Source organism: Apis florea, unplaced genomic scaffold (assembly GCF_048593485.1).
Source record: "Apis florea isolate Af1SG1 unplaced genomic scaffold, ASM4859348v1 contig_3203_pilon, whole genome shotgun sequence".
NCBI lineage: Eukaryota > Metazoa > Arthropoda > Insecta > Hymenoptera > Apidae > Apis > Apis florea.
Genome location: NW_028256723.1, coordinates 4,333,657 through 4,352,761, shown reverse-complemented (window position 1 = coordinate 4,352,761; position 19,105 = coordinate 4,333,657). Strand labels below are relative to the sequence as shown.

The window sequence follows — 19,105 nt, the reverse complement described above, 5'->3', positions numbered from 1 at the left end:
TTTTTTTTTTTTTTTTTTTTTTTGGTTTTTTTCACGCGATTCACGAGGCACGAGGTTAAGAGTCGTTGTATCGCCCACGATTATGACACGAGAAGGGGAGGGGGGGGAAGGGGAGGGATGATCGAAGAGTGGGACGGTTACAGCGTTTCGCAGTGTAAATTGAAAAGAATGGCGGGCGCGGATCCATCGATCGCTCGCGCCCTGTCGCGTTTTTCGACGGGTCGCGTTTTGCCAGCCGTTAGAAAGGATGGGTTTCGTTAGCAGAGTTTATGATTGATCAGCCTGGACCACTTGACTCCAATGAAAGTGGATGAAGAAACGTGGGAAATTGATGGGTGAAATGTTCTGTCCCCGGGAACGTTGCACCACCGGTGATTCATGCCGTGTGAGGTGTGAGCTGTAATTTTGTGACCTCTTTTTTTTTTTTTTTTTTCAGAGAAAAATGCGTCTGTTTCGGAAACATCGCGATGGTATATGGCTATTATACGCGTATAGTATTATTGCTCGTAACAGGTTCCCATTTTTTACGAAAAAGCTACGCTACGTGTATTAATTTTATTAAAAACTCATTTTATGCTCGAATTATATTTTCCGTTAAGTAAAAGTGAAAGTTATGATGGACCGACGAAAAGGACGATAAATGTTTCAGATTGTTCGGGTTAAAATTTATTTATCAAATTTTATTACGGGAATTATTACGTGTCATTTTATTACTGCCGTTATAAATCTTTGAGCGAAATTAAATAGTATTTCTTGATCCGTTTCAAAAATAAAAAATTGAAAAAAAGAAAATAGTTAGATTTCGAAAATCTTCGATTGGTTTCTTTGGCATTCGTACATCCCTTTCCTTGATTAAATTCAGATATTAATGTAGCATAGAAGAGATCGTATCTAATTCTATTATTCATTCATTTTACTATTTCTCAGCTTATCAAATTAGTATTTGTTAGTATTTATAACGATATTAATAACGATATACAACAAACGTTAACATTAACTCTAATAAACTTTCGAATATCCAGTCTATCTTTTATATACTAATCAAATTAACAGTTACGTGGTAAAAGATTCATAAAGAAAAACGTAACACGTTTCTCATGAAATTCGAGCCGCAAAACTGCCTCTCTTCTCTTCCCCTCCCTTCTTTCTCCTCGATTATTACGCGCGGATTACGCCGCAATTAGCGCAGGAGGACGTCCAAGGAGAGTCGCGTGAGGTGAGAGCAGACTCTCTCTCTCTCTCTCTCTCTCTCTCTCTCTCCCTCTCGTCAAACACACTCTTACCCAGGGATCACGTAACGAGAAATCATATTGCGCCTGTGGCGGCTTTATTTTAAAACAGGCGGTTGCCCCCTTGTTGGACTTCATTCACTTACCATTATCCCCCTCGGGGTTTCGCGTAGGGTGACTACAACAAAACTGTCGCGCTTTGCGGAAGGAAGTAGTTACGTTTTATAACCCCGCGCAATAATCGTTTCCATGGTCTAGAGGGCGCTCGATGTGCTCGCGTATCGCCCGTGCATATCCATTTCATGGGTGTACATACACCACGGTGCCAAACGATACAACGTGTCTCCTGGTGGATAATACTTGCGGACAATTTCGTAATCATCGAGGCCAAGATCGAATTATTGGAAATTTCGATGATTTCAATGAAACTTTTCCTGATATCCCTGATTTTCTCGCGAAGAGAGCGAAGAATTTGACGTTTTGAATTCGGTGCTGTTGGATTTTTTTCCTTTCCTTCGTGTATCAATAACGATGGTTCTGGAACGAGAGGCAATTCGTTTGAAAAATAAGAAAAGAAGTGTTTAACTTCAGTTCATTATTTCAGTGTATATATTTGGAGAAAGATAGAAGAAATACAAGCGTCTCTAGTTGAGCCTTGTTCGTATCAAGTTACAAGCAATTTAGATATGCGTCAACTTTTGTGTTTTCGTCTTTAGAATTGATCCTCTTGAGAAATTCTATATATATATATATATATGGAACTGCTGTACGTATTTCCAATCTACCAAATTCTCTCTTTTAATACTACGCATTTTTTCATCCCTGTAGAGTGACGAGGATAGAACTCTCAGATAAGAGTTTCTTTGTTCTTCAGAATCAATCAATTAAATTTCCTTTTTTTTTTTTTTACATTTTTTTCTACTTTTCTTCTAATACGCATCGCTCGCATACACCGAACAAAATCTTTGCACTGTCCTGCGCAAAAAAAAAAAAAAGAATTCTCTTTCTTCCGATATTCATTACACGTTCTTTCACCCGTGTGCAACAATTATTATCTACCGTGTGCAAACGGTGAAAGGGATCAAAGGGAGCGACACTCGAATCGAAATTACCTTTTTGCTGCGCTCCTTTGTTCCGCGTCGATCACCGGTCGATCACCGGCTCAATCAGAAATATATCGAGTGCCTCTCTCCTTCGAAACGCCAGCCCAAGCCCCGGGGAACAATGAGCCGCGGTGTACCTTCTGATCCTTACGCGATCCAATTGCCAGTTTGCCCTGTTATCCCGCGGTGCTGTCAAAACAATACGCGCCTCTCGCCGCCTGTTTGCGAATAAACCGCGAGCACGCGCCTTTATTTCACCCTCGGGAGACGTCCCTCCCTCTCCCCCCTCTCGTTCAAAGCTCTCGATCGAAAGCTTTCAAGGTTATCTCTGTGAATTCGCGCGAAAAAAAATTGGCCCATTGTCGATGATGGTTTTCGACGATGCATAGGACTCGTATCGAGGATGGTGTTTATCGACCGGGTTCACGATCGCGGAACCGGTTACAATCGGTTACCAATCGGTGGATCACGTGCGCCGTCTCTGTTCGATATTAAAAGAGATAAAATTTAATCGTAAGAATAATGTTATATCACTTTATCGTATATTCCTCTTGAATAATATATATTGATAGTGATTAAGAAATTATTTAATATTATATTATTGATTTATATAAAAATGGATCTTATTTAAAGGTGTAAGAATATCAATTTTAATGATTTTTAAGAATAATTTATTAAGAGAATTAATATTTGATTTGATAAATTTTAATCCATATGGTTTAAATTATTTTGGTTCATAAATTAATAATTTTAAAGATATTACTTTTAGGAATATAAAATTGAAGTATTTGTATATTTTTTTTTAAAATCAATATTTGATATATTTAAATATGAATTAATGTTATAACAATTATGATTTATATAATTTATTTAAATAGCTTATTTCAGAAAAATTCTAATGGCAGTATTTTCGAATATTCAAAATGTTAACCCTTCGTTATTCGAGGCGAAACTAACGATACAATTGTTCAGTGAATTTCTTACGACTAACCTAAAATGATCTCACGCACAAATTAACGTAACAAAACTTTTCTTATAATTCTTATAAAAAGCTTTACGAATTTATTCTTGAATATTCTAAAGAAATTAAAAAATAAATAAATATAGTTAAACATCAAAAAATACAACTTTTGTCATCGTTGAAAGTTTAAATCAATACAGATCGATCTAACCTAACCTAAAATTCGCAAAAAAAAAAAAACGCTTAAAAAGGCTCGAATTAACGTATCGTTTCACATTCGTTCGATAAACAAATGTCATGGGTTAAGGGCGTTTCGAACATCTTATGGCACGAGGAATTCCATTAAAGTGGCCCATAAACGCGGAAAATTCATTTTTGCATGGGGAGTGTGACGCGTACCCGGGGCTATTCTCCAAGAATAAAAGCAACCTTTCCTCCACGGAGGGGATTGAGGCGCCACCTACGAGGAAGCAGAACGTCACGTATTACGGGGAGACGGCCGTGCACGATAGCCAATAGACGGGCATCGTAAACTTATACGTAGAATGCACAAGTGTGTGTATAACCGACAATCTCATTGGATAAATGCACAATGCACGATGGGGATTAGGTCCTTACGAACTTTATCGATGCCTGCAGCGGTATCAATTTCTCGAGTATCGTACTCCTCCTCCCTCCCATTATGGAAATATTTCGAACGAAGATGTGATCGAGGACCAATCGATGCCAATTGTATCTTGCGCGTGATATTTCGATGTAAGTGTTAAGAAAATTTTTTTTTGCTCGTACAATTTTTCGAGTTGCTTCCTATTCCTAATTGGAGAACAAAAAATGATTAGATCAATATTCGTTAACCATGAAATTTTCAGGATATTCACGAATTTATCGTTTCATTGTCGATCATTAAAGATAAAAGGAGCGGCCATTTTTCTCTTCTATCACTCGAAGAAGGAGTGTAGTACTAATAATCGTACGTTCGATCGAGAAGTTGGCGAAATTTTTTCGTTTCCAAATAAAATTAAGACGCGTATAAATAAGTAAGAAGGAAAAGGAAATAAACGAGGTCCATTTCGTAAAAAAATTGAATATAGAGACGTTGGAGGATGGTGGGAAAACGTGGATAATATAATAATAATAATAACAATAAAAGGGAGCAAAGTGTGAAAGAGCAGCCGTAGAGATGTCGCGAATAATGGTCGGAAATAAATTTAGTTGCGGCGCGGTTAAAGAGGTAGAAGGGAACAATGGGCGAAGCGATACAGCCGAACGATTCGGTTGGATATTCCGAGTTATCGTGAAAAGGTTATGAGGGGAGGATAATTTTTAAAGTTGCGCGCATTTCTCTTCTCGCAATTAAACGTGAAATAAATCAAGCTTGAAAAGTTTAAATCGAGAATCACAGCCACGGGATTCGATCTCTTTAAAACTCGATCAAATATACGTATTTGCGTATGTATTTAAAATTAATTCGAGGCTTATCGAGGAACGTTCGAAACTTTATATTATTTCTACTTTTACATCCCCGAAAGTCTTTGAAACTCCTTAAACTCCCATTCCCTCGAGACGTCTCTTTGTTCTTCAACAGCTTCCCTCCTTATTCTTCCGCTTTGTTTGACTTTGAACAGTTAATTCGCCCCTCGACTCTGACGTATATTCATATTTTATTTATACCGCGAAATATAATAGTGTTCCGATAACACAATTGTGTCGCATCGATATATCCATATATTCGCCTTTTATCCTATTCTACGCGCGAGAACCGTATTGTAATATATATATATATATATATATATTGTATATTAATTTCACGAGAATAGAGGGGAATTTTGATAGTTCGTGATTAATCTAATTGACGGCCAATTCCATCTATTTTAATCGTTAATTGCGAATTTGCGGTCTACGATTAAATGCAACGTTTCAATTATGATCTACTAGTTAATTACATTTCATGGGATCTCTCTCTCTCTCTCTTTCTCTATCTCTCTCTTGTTATTTTCCCAATAAAGTTAAATTCGGTGCAGAATATTCAAAATTCTACACCTTTTGTATTCGCAATTTCCCCGGCAACAACGCAGCGCGTTCAAGCGTTGCATCAAGTTGCCTCTCCTCCCATTCTCACACCTTTCTCCTCCTCCCTCCCCCACACAGATGAATTTTGCCGACATTCCTCCTCCTCCAGGAGGGGCGAAACGAGGAGATTTTCGACTAATGCCCGAAGGGAGACGAAGTTGGAGCGCAAACTTGCCGCCACTTGAATTTTGATCGTGTTTACGGAACACCCTTTGTTCCCACAGATTCGAGACGAATATTCGTCGGACGAACGAATTGGCGGCGATCTAATGTAAAAATGAAGGGAGAGAGAGAGAGAGAGAGAAGGAAGGCGTGAACAGGCGACAAAAGTTTTCACGGTTGTTCGATGAAAATTGACAATGGCTTGCTGCTTAAAACTTGGCCTATTAAGTTTATTGAGATCGACGCCTGAAAGTCGAGGTTAGGAGGAGACCAGTGTTGCCATCTAACGGCGATAATTGGGTAGTTTGTCAGCTTTGCATAGGTGTAACCGATTAATATTCACTTGAGATATTGTAAGAAATTTGTACTGAATTGTTGATGCATAACGCTGAATTTATAACTGGAATATACAAATCTTCTAAACATTTTGCACAAGGATTAAACGACAGGATATTCATGAGCATAGATAAAAATTGCTCGATAATTCTAATTTTTCTAACCTCTGAGGATCTTAAAGCTGAGAAATAACACGATACAATCAATCGTGCGATCGCCTCGTGTGCACCTTATGTTTGCATAGGATCGTAAACTGATCGTAACTTTGAACAAACCTATCCCAGTTGGCGAATTAGACGCCCTCTCAACTTCACCGTTTAAACACCGTTCCATTCGCACCGAGTTTAATCGTCACGTGCGGTACACAAATAAAAGTCAGCGACCGTTGCACGCGTAATATTTTCCACTAATATAATAATTAATCTCGCTTACTTACACGAGTTGACTTGCGTCGACGAGAGATACAGATATAGGCAGGCTTACCTGAAACAAAAATTAATATCATTGAATCTTTGCCACTCTTATCGTTCCAATAAAAAAAGGAAAAAAAAAGTGTCAAATCATTTTTGTCAAATTTTATCGTGTTGAAAAGAAACATTTTTCGTCTACGAATTTTTAACAATTTTTAAACAAGTCGATAAAATGAATTACCGAAGGAACTTCCTTCATCCAAAAGCGGCATTTCCGAAACAATAACACCTTGTAAAGCGTAACAACTGGTACACAAGGGCATAAAATCGAGCAAGAGGAACCAGGAAAAGAACGTCAAACGTCAAAAGGGGGAAGTTACGATCCGGCAAAAGACAAAAAGGCCTTCGATGGAGAGAGAGAGAGAATTGTAGGCAAAGAGCGAATCGCTTAATGCCGCTGAAATTCGCAGTATTCAGTGGCGCCGCTTCCGCCGGCGGCGCTTCCGTCGCGGTTATGACGTCGTCGTCGAAGAGACAGAGAATTGAAAGGTGGTACGTACGGTTACACGGCTGAAATACGTTCTCTCTCTCTCTCTCTCTCTCTCTCTGTTTCTCGTCGGTTTTCATCCGGCCGCGGAAGAAAAGAGGGGCTCGAGCGCAAACTATACGGAGATACTAGCGTGGAATCTATTTCAAATTACTTGGACGAGAGTTCTCTCCCCCTGATGGACTTATGGAGGCCATTTGTTTTATCAGTGTTGAAAAGAGCTCGAGCGCGGACAATGGGGCCAAAAGGTTCAATGAATACTCTCCTCTGTCCCTCTCCAACAAGCGCAATCACGATTGAATAATAAAGAGAGGTTGGCGCTGGCGGATATTTTCAAATTTCGCGCCATTTTCTCGCGAACGAAAAAAATAAATAAGAAATTGGGTTAACGAGTTGGTTTATCCTGTTTTACCCACATTTTAAATATTTTTTTTTTTCCTGCTTTCCTCTCGTTACTTTGTCCCTGCGTTCTCTTAAAGCTGAATCGATCAAAGAGAAAGATCATAAATAATTACGATCATCGAGTGGTCGATGATTGAACGGTATATTTTTTCGGATATTATTTGGAAATCAAAGAGCATGGAATATAATAACGATTGGATGTAAAATTTGTAGAAAAGAAGAGGATTAAATTGTCCGTTTATTCATGCGGTTTTACAATTTGTCCTACGATTGAGAACAAGTCGGTCATTTTTCTTCCGCTTTCTGAGAATTCTTAAATGCAAAGTTTCCTAGGTCTAACAAGTTACTCAACAGAATGTTTTGTGATTCTGAACAAGAAGATTCTGAACAATGCCCTTATTTAAATAAAACTCGAAATTTCCTCTTGTCAAAAAAAAAAAAAAAAAAAAAAAAGTTTATACATCCAGTAAAAATTTCTTTACTTTAGAAGAGTTATACATTCGAAATCACAAGTTGAATGCAAGTGGCGTACCGACGTATAAAATTAAAGAAAGAGAAAGTTATTCTACACGCAATTTTTGGAATTTCCGCGAAATTTAAAATAACACTCGGCTCTATCGAATCAAACACGAGCAAAAGTACGAGAGGGCGGTGCAAAACAAACAATTTCAAGAATACCATTTTCTTAAAAAAGACAAACCGATCTGACAGAATCTTCGACAACTTCTTCCAAACTCTCATCCCTCGACAAAACCCAAAAACACACGCTGGCCCATCAAGCGAGCGCAAGCAAACCGACGGGATTACACAACGCCAAACAAACTCGAAAACAAACACATCAAGAAGAAGAAAAGCAAACCGTGACCGAGCACAACTCTATTCCTCCCTGTCGCTCTTCCGCGCCTCCCCCAATATTTTCACTTTGAAAAGTAAACCCAACCCGATCCTCAAAGAACCAAAAACTTAAAAAAAGAGGGGGAAGGATTAAAAAAAAAAAAAGAAGCGGAATCGAAAATAAAGGGAAAAAGAGAAAAGGCGAAAAAAAAAAAGAAGTACAGGTAGATCGGTAATACACTCGTTAGACAGGCGGCAACGTTCATTCGGAGAGCAAATTGCCGGCCACCGTTCCGACTGGTGTTCAATCGGAGAAAAAGCGACGGCCGAAAATTGGCATCGATGAAAGAGAGGAGGGTCGCCCTCCTCCGTCTCCCTTTTCGCTTCTCTCGCCAGCGATCAGCCTAATTAGTCGGACACGCGCGGCTTGTCGTTTCGCCGATTCTGGTTGCTCGTTTCAGGGGCGCTGGTGTGTTAACCCGTATCGCCGCCAGAGCGCGTACGCGAGTACTGACGCGTACACGCGGATAATTGGAGGGACTATCCAAGTGTGACCAATTTTTCGCGTCTTTTTGATTATCTTCCTTGAAACTGTCTGACTTCGATCGTTCTCGGAAATTTTGATCGTTGGAGATATAATTTTATTATATTGGATGCTATAAATTGGAAGACGAGGAAGTTGAATGTTCGAATCGTGGATTTATATCGGTTTTTGTGTATAAATATCTTCCTTATTTTATGCAGTAGCTAAATTTATGCTAATCTTTACAGAAGGATCAAATTCCTTCGAAGTGTTCTTTTTTATCGACAATTTCAATAATTTCGAATTTCATCGCATCGCATAAATATCCCTTGAATATTTTTAACAATTATAGGTTTTTAAATATTTTGTTACCTTTTCTAACGATAGGAAGAAGTAAAAGAAAAAAAGAATTTGACTGCTACAAAACTGTAGCGACGTGTATGTCGTAAATAAAACTTTTGGAAAATTTTGAACTAGATTGTTGAACCAGAGTCCACAGGCTGGAATTCAACGCAACGAAATGGAAACCATCGCTTTTTGTATGACGCAAAACTTTCGCAAAGAATCGTGAAGGGGAGGAGGGGGAGAGGAACACGATACGAAATAAATTATAAGTCTAATTCAATCTTCTTTCCATGTCACGAAAGGTTTTATGTCACGATAATTACTACCATTGTTGTCACTTGGTTATTTATGAGTAATCTCCCGGATCTCTCGCATCTACGAGTTGGAAATAAAAAACGGGCCAATGGCCACGTTTGTAAGTTTGCAGTAGAATGAATCTTGCATGAAATGCATTCTGAACATTCCCTCCAAAGATAGGCAAACAGAAGTTACCGTGTGGCGTAAAACTTTTTTACAATTCGCAGGTGAGATTAAACCAGACAGTTGTGTAAACTTATTTCATCAGGGTCTGGGAACGGTCTTATCTCTTTTATTTAGATTAGCTTAAGTTTGCGTTGAGAATTAATTTATATACTAGCAAGCTAAAATCCCAAAATATAAATTTTCTTTTGTCTTATCCTAAGAAACTGAATCAATTTCTTGCATTTAAATTAAGTTTAGAATTAGCTCGATTAAATTTATATTTAATTATTCGCGATCCAAAGATATAATATTTTTCATCATTCATATTCTCTAAATCAGTTTCTTGCATTTAGATTAGGTTTAATTCTAACAAGTTATCCGTTGGAATCTCTAAATTCATGTAACACCCTTTACACCCTCACACTTTGATGGAAGGGTTAATATATTATTGGAAAGGACCTAATCCAACGTGGATAAATCGTGGACCGTGAAGGTAGGTGTGAATTTCACTGCACGCGACCACAGCCGCCGTGTTATAATTCCTGTAAATTGGGCGGAGCCACGACGGCGATAAAAATGCAAATTGTGGTCAACGGGGGGCATCTTGCTACGTGATCGTCGCTTGTAACGCAGGGAACGCTTGATACAACTTGAACAATGAAATTAAGAGAATTATAAATAAGAAGCTCGATCAATAACGTTAATCATAACCTCAAATTCAAATCAAATTTATTAAATCGAACAATTCCTTGAGAACAGATTATGATACAGATATTACATAAATAGAGCATAAATCCATGGCCTTTAATCTTTAATCCATCTAAATAAGAAACTTATAACTCGACGAATAAAAGATTAGAGATTAATCATAACCTCAAAATTTATCGAATCGAACAATTCTTTGAGAACAATTCCTTGAGAAATTGCGATATAAATATTACATAGATGGAGCATAGATAATTATTTCAATAGTAAATCAATCATTATTTGTTTGTTAAATCCATTGTTTTCAATCTATCGAAACAAGAAACTTGTAGCTCGACGAATAACGCTGATCATAACCTCAAATTTATCGAATCGAACAATTCCTTGAGAACAGATAATTGGTTCAATGGTAAATCAATCAGGATTTGTTTTTTAAATCCATTGTCTTCAATCCATCGAAACAAGAAACTTATAGCTCGACGAATAACGCTGATCATAACCTCAAATTTATCGAATGGAACAATTCCTTGAGAACAAATTGCGACACAGATATTACATGGATGGAACACAGATAATTGTTTCAATGGTAAATCAATCATTTGTTTTTTAAATCCATGGTCATTGATCTTTAATTCATCGAAATAAGAAACTTGTAACTCGACGAATAACGCTGATCATAACCTCAAATATATCGAATGGAACAATTCCTCGAGAACAGATAATTAATTCAATAATAAATCAATCGTGATTTGTTTTTTAAATCCATGGTCATTGATCTTTAATTCATCGAAATAAGAAACTTGTAACTCGACGAATAACGCTGATCATAACCTCAAATTTATCGAATGGAACAATTCCTCGAGAACAAATTGCGATATATAAATACATTTACATTTGGAACGGAACAGGACCATGGATAATTCGTAAATCAATCGCAATAATAAGATGATATGATTTGTTTTTTTTTTTTTTTAATCCATGGTATCGTTACAGAAAAAAATCTTTAACCCATCTCTCTCGTATAAGCGCGTTTGCGTCGTAGCAATTTCCACTCGGCTTCCTTTCACCCTCGAGTCACCCCATTGACCCGAGAGGGTATTCCCTCCGGTGTTGCCTCGTGCTGACCGACTCGTGTTTTTTCCCACCCTTAACCCGAGCCAGGCGTGAGGTTAACCGTGAGGGGGATGATCGGCCGAGGCGTAAATTCGGAAAAGAATCGAAGGGAACGCCGGAAAAATACCTCTATTACGATCTCGAGACGAAAATTCCATCGATTCGCGGGGCCGCCTGCGAATAAGAATGATAAGAAATACACGCTTTTGATTCTCTTCCCTTCTTTCCCCTGCTCCCTCGTCCATTTTTTAAACAGAATCATCGCTACTCAGTGTTTCTGCCATTCCTTACAAAATTTTGCTTACATATTATTAACGACACCGTCGTACAGGTACGCTTATTTTTATCGGGTCGTTGATTTCATTTTTAAAGTGATTATCGGATATCGATAAGGAAAATATAGGATCGCACGAGGGAAGAAAAAGAAGCTGACCTTCGTATCTCATTAACCTGAGAAGGATGAATCTATTCCCGCGATCGTTGTCGCAAAATTGCGCAATTTTTGCGGGAAATATTTTTATGAAACTCTATACGGCATAGTGGTAATGGTATTGTAAAATATTATCTTTCTAGAATAAAGTTATATCGTGTAACATTTTGTGTAATGGTATATAAAAAGTAATTCTTCAAAATGTACATCTCCTTGTCGTTCGTTTACCCAGAGAAATTTAACCAACCACCGTTTGATAAACATTCAACGGAAAAATATGGCAAAAAGTTGAAAAACACGGCGGATAGCGCAGATTTTTCTTTATTCCACGTGTCCGACTTAAGCTTGCGCGATGATTTATCGTTACGCGTAATTTCGTCAACTTCTTTCTCCCCGTGGCGCGATGTATATAGTTGGTCGTGGTTTAAGGTGCAATTTTTGCTCGTACATGAATGTTAGAAAATCGCCGTTTCCGTTTTAACATATCCCTTTTATATCCTATTAAAGAACAATTGAACAAATTTCTCAACGAATAATGGAAAATTAATCAACGTTTAGGCAAGAAAGAAATAATTACTTTGCTCCTCGATTATATCTTTTAAAAATATTTGAACACGAGTATCGATCGAATTGAATAAAAAAATAAAATGTATGCAAAAATACATTGAAAATTAAATTAAATCCAATCAAAATATCTTTCGTGTCATTCCCCTTCTATCCCATTTACGCGGAGTATCTTACATAACCTCAACCCCAACGATTTAAACCTCGTTGTTCGCTCACGAGAAACCCTTCCCCCTCCCCTCCTCCCTCCAATCGTGAATCGAAACCGTACCAACGAAGGAAGGGAAGAGGGAGGGGAGACGAACGAACGCTTTGGAACAGGATACGTTCTCGTCGATAGACGAGAGAATTTTGTTTGTGACAGCCGCTCGGGGGGAGGGGGGAGGGGAGGCACAGCTTTTATCCTCCGCAGAGAATGATTAGCCATTACGCTAATACGTTGGCGAATGGCTTCAACCTTGGGACAAACCTTTCGAGCGTTCGATCGAATTGATACCCGTTGACAAATACGTTTAAGAAACCGGTCTGCTCGGTCCGATTGAGCCATTAATTTATTCCTCGCCGCTTCCTTCCTTCCTTCCTTCGAACGACGATTTTCCGCCGAGGTGAATTTTCGAATAAAAATACGCGTCTCGCTCGACCAGCTCGTCGAGCGAGGGAATGGAGGGAGAGCGAAAAGAAAAAAAAAAAAAAAAAAAAGAGAAAAGGAAAGAGGAGGAAAGGAGGAGGGAAAAATAGGAAAGGAAAATACGCGGGGACAAAACGTCCATTGTGCCGTATGAATGTACACGTTGCGTCGTGCATCGATTACTTTTTACACGTACGCGTACCTTCTGCATAACATTTCGCGTAGCGCACGCGAAACCATTTAAAAGCGAATGCAAATAAAAAGCGGGCTTGATTGTAGCGCGAACCTACATGTTTTCTTTACACCCCCCCCCCCCTCCCCACCCCCCTACCTTTGTTGCAAACCTTGCCTCGCGACACAACGGGCGCACTTGGAGGTGGAGCAGGCTTTTTCAAAATGGCCGCTGCTCCTGCCTGATCATTTCCATTTCTAATCACCAACTATGATAAAAGAAACTGACGATTCCAGCGTCCCTCCTCCGGACGGAGATTTGAATTTTAAACCCGAGCCGTGAAAGAGCGATATTGTTTGCGATCGAAGGGTTTGATCAATTTTTTTTTCTCTTCTTTCTTTTTGGAGGGAGAATGCTGAGAGAGTATTTTTTTTTTTTTTTTTTTTTTGAAAGATCGATAGTATCCGTTGCGTGATGATATTAATGGAAAATCTTGGAAGAATTATCGAAAATTGTTGTTAAGTGATTAGCGCGTGAAATATTTTTATCGGATTTTTTTTTTTTTTTTCAAAAAAATTTAGAGAAATTGTGTCGGGAATTTTGTCGGGAACGTATGAAATATAAAATCGGAAAAACTGTCGAGAGGATTGTTGGAACTGGAATACGAATTTCGGGGATTAAACCTTGAACTATCGGGTTTAGAAATAAATTTTTCCTTTTTTTGGATATATGGAGTGTAGTTTTATATATATGTATATATTTATACACTTATATATTTATCTTGTAATTTTAACACTCGGTATCGAGCGAGATTCTGAGCAAGCTCGAAAGCACGATAATTCCACGCAATATGCGATGTTTGAAATAAAAGGATTTGAAATAAACTGGAAATAAAATCCTCTCATCGTATTCATAAAACGAGATTTATACGTTGACAATCGACTGATCTTTGCAAATCCGCTATTTGAAAATGAAAGTTTCAATTAGCTTGTCAAACGTAAACATGTATGCACGTATGGATTTCACGAACATGAAACCGTTTTATGTAACCTCGATTGCACAACTGGACAGTCAACGTCGTATACATCCCTAATCAAAAGACATTTATTATTATACTTGTAAAAAATCAAATATCTATTAATAGTTGCCTATCAATTTTATATTTTTAACGATACAGAAATTATATTAAACGAAAGTCTCAAATTAGATTTTTCATCCATCAAAATTCTAACTTATACACATTTAATAACTACATTTCACATTACTGTTGCTTTACGTTATTACACGCAATAATAACCTCAAAATTACATCCCAAACAAACATCGTCGTTCCAAAAAAACCAAAAAAAAAAAAAAAAAAAAAAAAGAAAAGAAAGAAGAAATAGCCACATTTATAGATACCGAGTTACAGGTACAAGAAACCAATAAAACAAGGCAAAACGAGAAAGTAACGAGGCCCAACCCTCGTCGCCGTCCAAAAGCAATGACGTTTCCATTCCTTCGACCATAAGTTCCCCGGCCCGGTATCGTTTCGCGCCCAACTTTCGTCCGCCCAGGCATAATGATATCTGGTCGTTTTTCTCCCTCGGCGAAATTTATGGCGTGATAATAGAGGGTAAATTAGAACCACATGACTGGCCGCGCCATCAATCTCCGGGCCGCGACCACTCTGCCCCCTTCCGGCCAATAAACCGAACTTGTCGCGTGCCTTATAGCGCGACACACTTGGCGAATTCCTCCAAGATTAAAATCTTCCTGCCGGCAACCCTTCGTTATCTAATTATCCTGCCAGCACGGTTATCTACACGCTTCGAAATCACCGCCCGTACTTCCCAACCCTTCACGGCACGGTGTAATATTTTTTTTTCGCGGCCATCTCGCGCTCACCTCCGCGAGATTTATCGTTCCTTCGACGAGGAACGCGCCTTTCTTTGTTGCTTGCGATTTTATTTATTATTTTTTTTTTTTTCGTCCTTCGTCTCTCTTTTTTTTTTTCGAATGATAAGTGGAATGTTATTAAAATTGAGGGACGTGAAAAGAAGCTCCGCTCTGTGATCACAAGGGTCAAGGTTGCGGATATCAAGTCTCAAGGCTGCGTCAAGTTTGAGACAGATTTCAATAACCCACTGAATTATTAAGTGTCTTCGAACGATCCTCCTTGTACGGATTATATATGGAGAAGAGGGTAAGTAAGTTACTGATATATAGATTCTGCCTGTTGAGCGTTGTTATCGAAGTATCGAATGTCGATAGAACGAAGTCAACTATTTGCAATGACCAAAGTTAATAGGCAATTCTAAATCATCGTATGACAAAGATCGTTCCCTTCGTATTCTTATTTTCGTTTAATTAGAATCGTTTTCCACCACTCCGGAGAAGATCAAAAATCAATCTCATCTCGCAAGGAAATGTATAACGGAACGTGTTCGAGATAGGGCACACGTGGTTGTCGCGGCACCACGAAATCCGATTACGGGCGAGCTTAACTGGCTCACGCGTGGAAAAACTAATTTCACGGTTCGTTAGGTATGCGCAAAAATTGCGATGCGCCACAGAGACGCGTCGCCGCAGTAATTCACTCCTTACCGCGGCGGCAAGAAAGAATGGAACAACGAGACGAAAAAAGAGAGGAGAAGAGAAAAACATCTAACGAGGCATGCGGTTCCAGACGAACGCCAAAAGGAAAGCGACATCGCGGGAGAGCGCATTGTCCCGAGTCGAAACGCGAAACGGTCATAACGAATCGGCCACGCGAGAAAGAAAATCGTGAAAATGTTTTAAGAGCGTCGTCTTTCAACCGCAAGATCCTCTCTTTCGCGGCTGCTAGCCGCGAGACAGGGCAAAAAGATCCAAAGCGTCCGCGGGATGATGGAACGGGCCGTGCCGGAAGAAAACACAACGGCCGGAAACCGGCCACAAAGACCATCGCTGCTAATTAGCAAGATTACAGCGGCGCCGTGCCCTCGCCACGGTCGGCCTTCTTCTTTAAATTCCAGATGCGCCTGGATACGAAAATTTCGAGACGTCTAGCTCTCGAGAAAGAAATGAGCAAAATCCGGAACGATCCGAAAAACGTTGTTGACGATAGAATGGATAGCTATTACGTACATCGTGTCGTTTACTTGTTAACAGAGCTGGTTGGTTACGATCCGTGAATAGGAGTTTCCGTTTTTACGTGAGAATCCAGCGTACACGTGTTTCTCCGTGGTATGCTACAGTAGACTGGCCGCATAAACGTGAAAACGGGGTCTACACGCACGGATGTTCCGTAAACTGACCGCCTGGACACGAAAAAGGGGTTTACACGCACGGACGTCCCGCATTGAATCCAGTGTGCAACGATGCTCGTGTTACTTCGTAACATCGTACGAGCATGTAGAATTTTTTTAACAATGAATTATTTAAATTTTTTTGTTATACGACGTTACAAGTTATCTATTACGCTCGTCTCGTGTAATATTGTGGAATTTGTTCGATACGTCACGTTGCAGAAACAACCAGCTTCGATAGAAGAAACGATCGTAGTTTCTCTGGAAATCTTGAGATAGATGGGCGACCATGCTCGAAAGTTTCATGGTAACAAGACACGATGAGAAAGTGACTGGAAGGAAGGAGTTTATCGGTCGAGGGATCTGAACGGTACGAGGACAAATTTTAACTTCGCCGATGACGGAAGTGGGAAACGTTACGCGGGCAACAATCCTGTAATCCCATGCAAATGGTCGAGGCTGATAAGCGAGCGGAGAGTTGACGGATCCCTTCGAAGCAATCGTTGCTCGGTTTACTTTATCCTATTTAACGAATTTAAGTCTTTCTTTTGGTACAACTTTTTTCTTCTTTTTCGCCAATTTCAACGACTGCTAACTTGTTTCTCGTTTCTCTTAATTTCAATCGTAAATCAGAAATTATATAGATACCTAATTAATAACAATTTTAATCGTTTTTCCATGAAAATTTCAAAATCAAAAATAAGTAAGGTGTACTATTCTGAAAAATAAACAAAACAAATCTAAAAATAAAACAAATCATAAATAATATCATGAATAAATCCTATGGGAAACTGCATTTGTGTATCAATTAACACTTCTCGATCGATTAAAACACGAGTTATTACTTTGTGCGAAATTTCTTTATAAAGTGAAACTTTGTGTACGTGCGTACAATATTTTTTAATTTCCTCAATTTTTAAATGTTCGCAGTTTTTTTTAAAATTTCCATTTTGTTTATACACAAAACAAATGAACTAGTCAGCCATTCTATTTCTTCTCTTTTTTTTTTTATTCCATTGATTTGCCATCGAACCTTGTTAACGCGGATTTTTAACCGAGGCTCGTATAATTCCTCGTTTCGGTTACAAAAGAGCTAGCCGTACTTTTACTGTAAAAATAAAGGTTTTCGGTTATAAATTAACGGTCGTAGCATGTATATTTTGTGTACAAAACACGATAGAGATGTGTAAAGAGATCCATTGAACCGTGTTCCAGTCAAGTGCGCGCGCACCTGCACGTACGTATATTTCAAAATCGATTTTCACGAGAGCAATAGCTCGCATGGAAAAAATTGCATTCGGCATTTTTCGATTGAATTTTTTAAAAAGAGCTCAACCTGTTTCAAATTTTAGCACGAATTTAATAACACACACACACACACACACACATTTCGATTCGTCGTAAACTAACGGCGTTTTCAATAGCATTTTATCATTATAGACATTATTTTTCCAAATGTTTATACATATCGTTGATTCATACGCGTGATTTAAAATTTAATTTTAAAACTGCAAACTCGGATTTTGTATTATTAAAATATTCCATGATATAATATCGCACATTTTTTCCCCCCATTTAAAAATTAAAATAGATATAATTTTCGATCGAAATAAATTAAAAGTGAAAAGACATTCATTGATAAAAAATAATGTAATTACGCATTTATTTGACAAGAAAGAATTCACGTATACGTTCCATCTCAACAAACTTGTCATTATTTTCGTAACACACTTCGAAATTTCCACTCAGTTTCCACTCTTTTTAACTTTAAATTTTAATAAAAACAAGTGATCTAAATTAACCAATGTATAAACAATTCGTTGATCAATCTGCTCGAAAGCAGCTCGAATCCATCGCTACCTTCACTGTAAACCTTCATTACGAAAGCGAATATTCGACGAAACCGGAGAACGCGACTTAAATTAGCGATAACACCGCGCTTCCGAAAGTCTAGAGCAACCAACCGCGTGCTTCGTATTTATTAACGGAGACATTCCACTCTCGCCACGGGTGAATGAAACCATCACACACGCACACCGCAACGTTAGAACGCTGCGTTCCACTGCTCCACTGTATTTTTACTTCGTTTTATCCGAACTGACTGAGGTTCGTGCATCACGAAGAACCGTACGCAAAAGTATCACATTTTCCTTCACGCGTGTCTTCGTGTGACGACAGACCAACGTGGGTTAGCATAGGTTAGTGTACGTCGAAAGTATCAAAGACAAAGGAATGAACTCGTATTTCCTCGTAATCTCGTCATTATGGTGTTCGTGGCGAAAGAGAAGGTGGTGTATGTGGGACAGGAGACACGGAGGAATATAAATTTTCTCGAAATTTGGAACTACGGTTTTTGGAACAGAGAGAGAGAGAGAGAGAGAGAGAGAGAGAAGAGTGGCAGAATTGTAACGTGAAATGGGTCAAGATTTGAAATGTCGCGAGGAACGTTTTCGCTGTGTTCGTGGTCGTGGATGAATGTACGGTGAAAGTAAAAGTAGTTTTACGGGAGAAGATATTTCTCGTGGATTTTTCGAAAAAAAAGAATGGAAAATACAATCTCAAAATGATTAAGATCACTCTAATTTTCAATATTTTTTTTCGATTATTAATATATTTCGTACATACTTATTTATAATATATATTAAAAATAATATCTTATCATCTTTTTTACTATAGAGTATTTAGTTAAAATATAGCGTGAACGATGGAATGTGACAAGCGTTTATGTTACTTATAAAATACTTGTATACATATCACATTGAGGAAAAGAAGAAAATGCAATGCAACAATAATTAATTAAAAAAAAAAAAAGTTAACAAAGATATGATATAATTAAAAAGA

The 19,105-nt window shown here is 38.4% G+C and overlaps 1 protein-coding gene across 1 annotated transcript in view; it reads right to left on the bottom strand.

Moving 5' to 3' along the window:
- The window catches only part of LOC100871615 (uncharacterized), a 503,962-nt gene that overhangs the window by 436,676 nt on the left and 48,181 nt on the right, over positions 1–19,105 (bottom strand). The window lies entirely within an intron of this gene.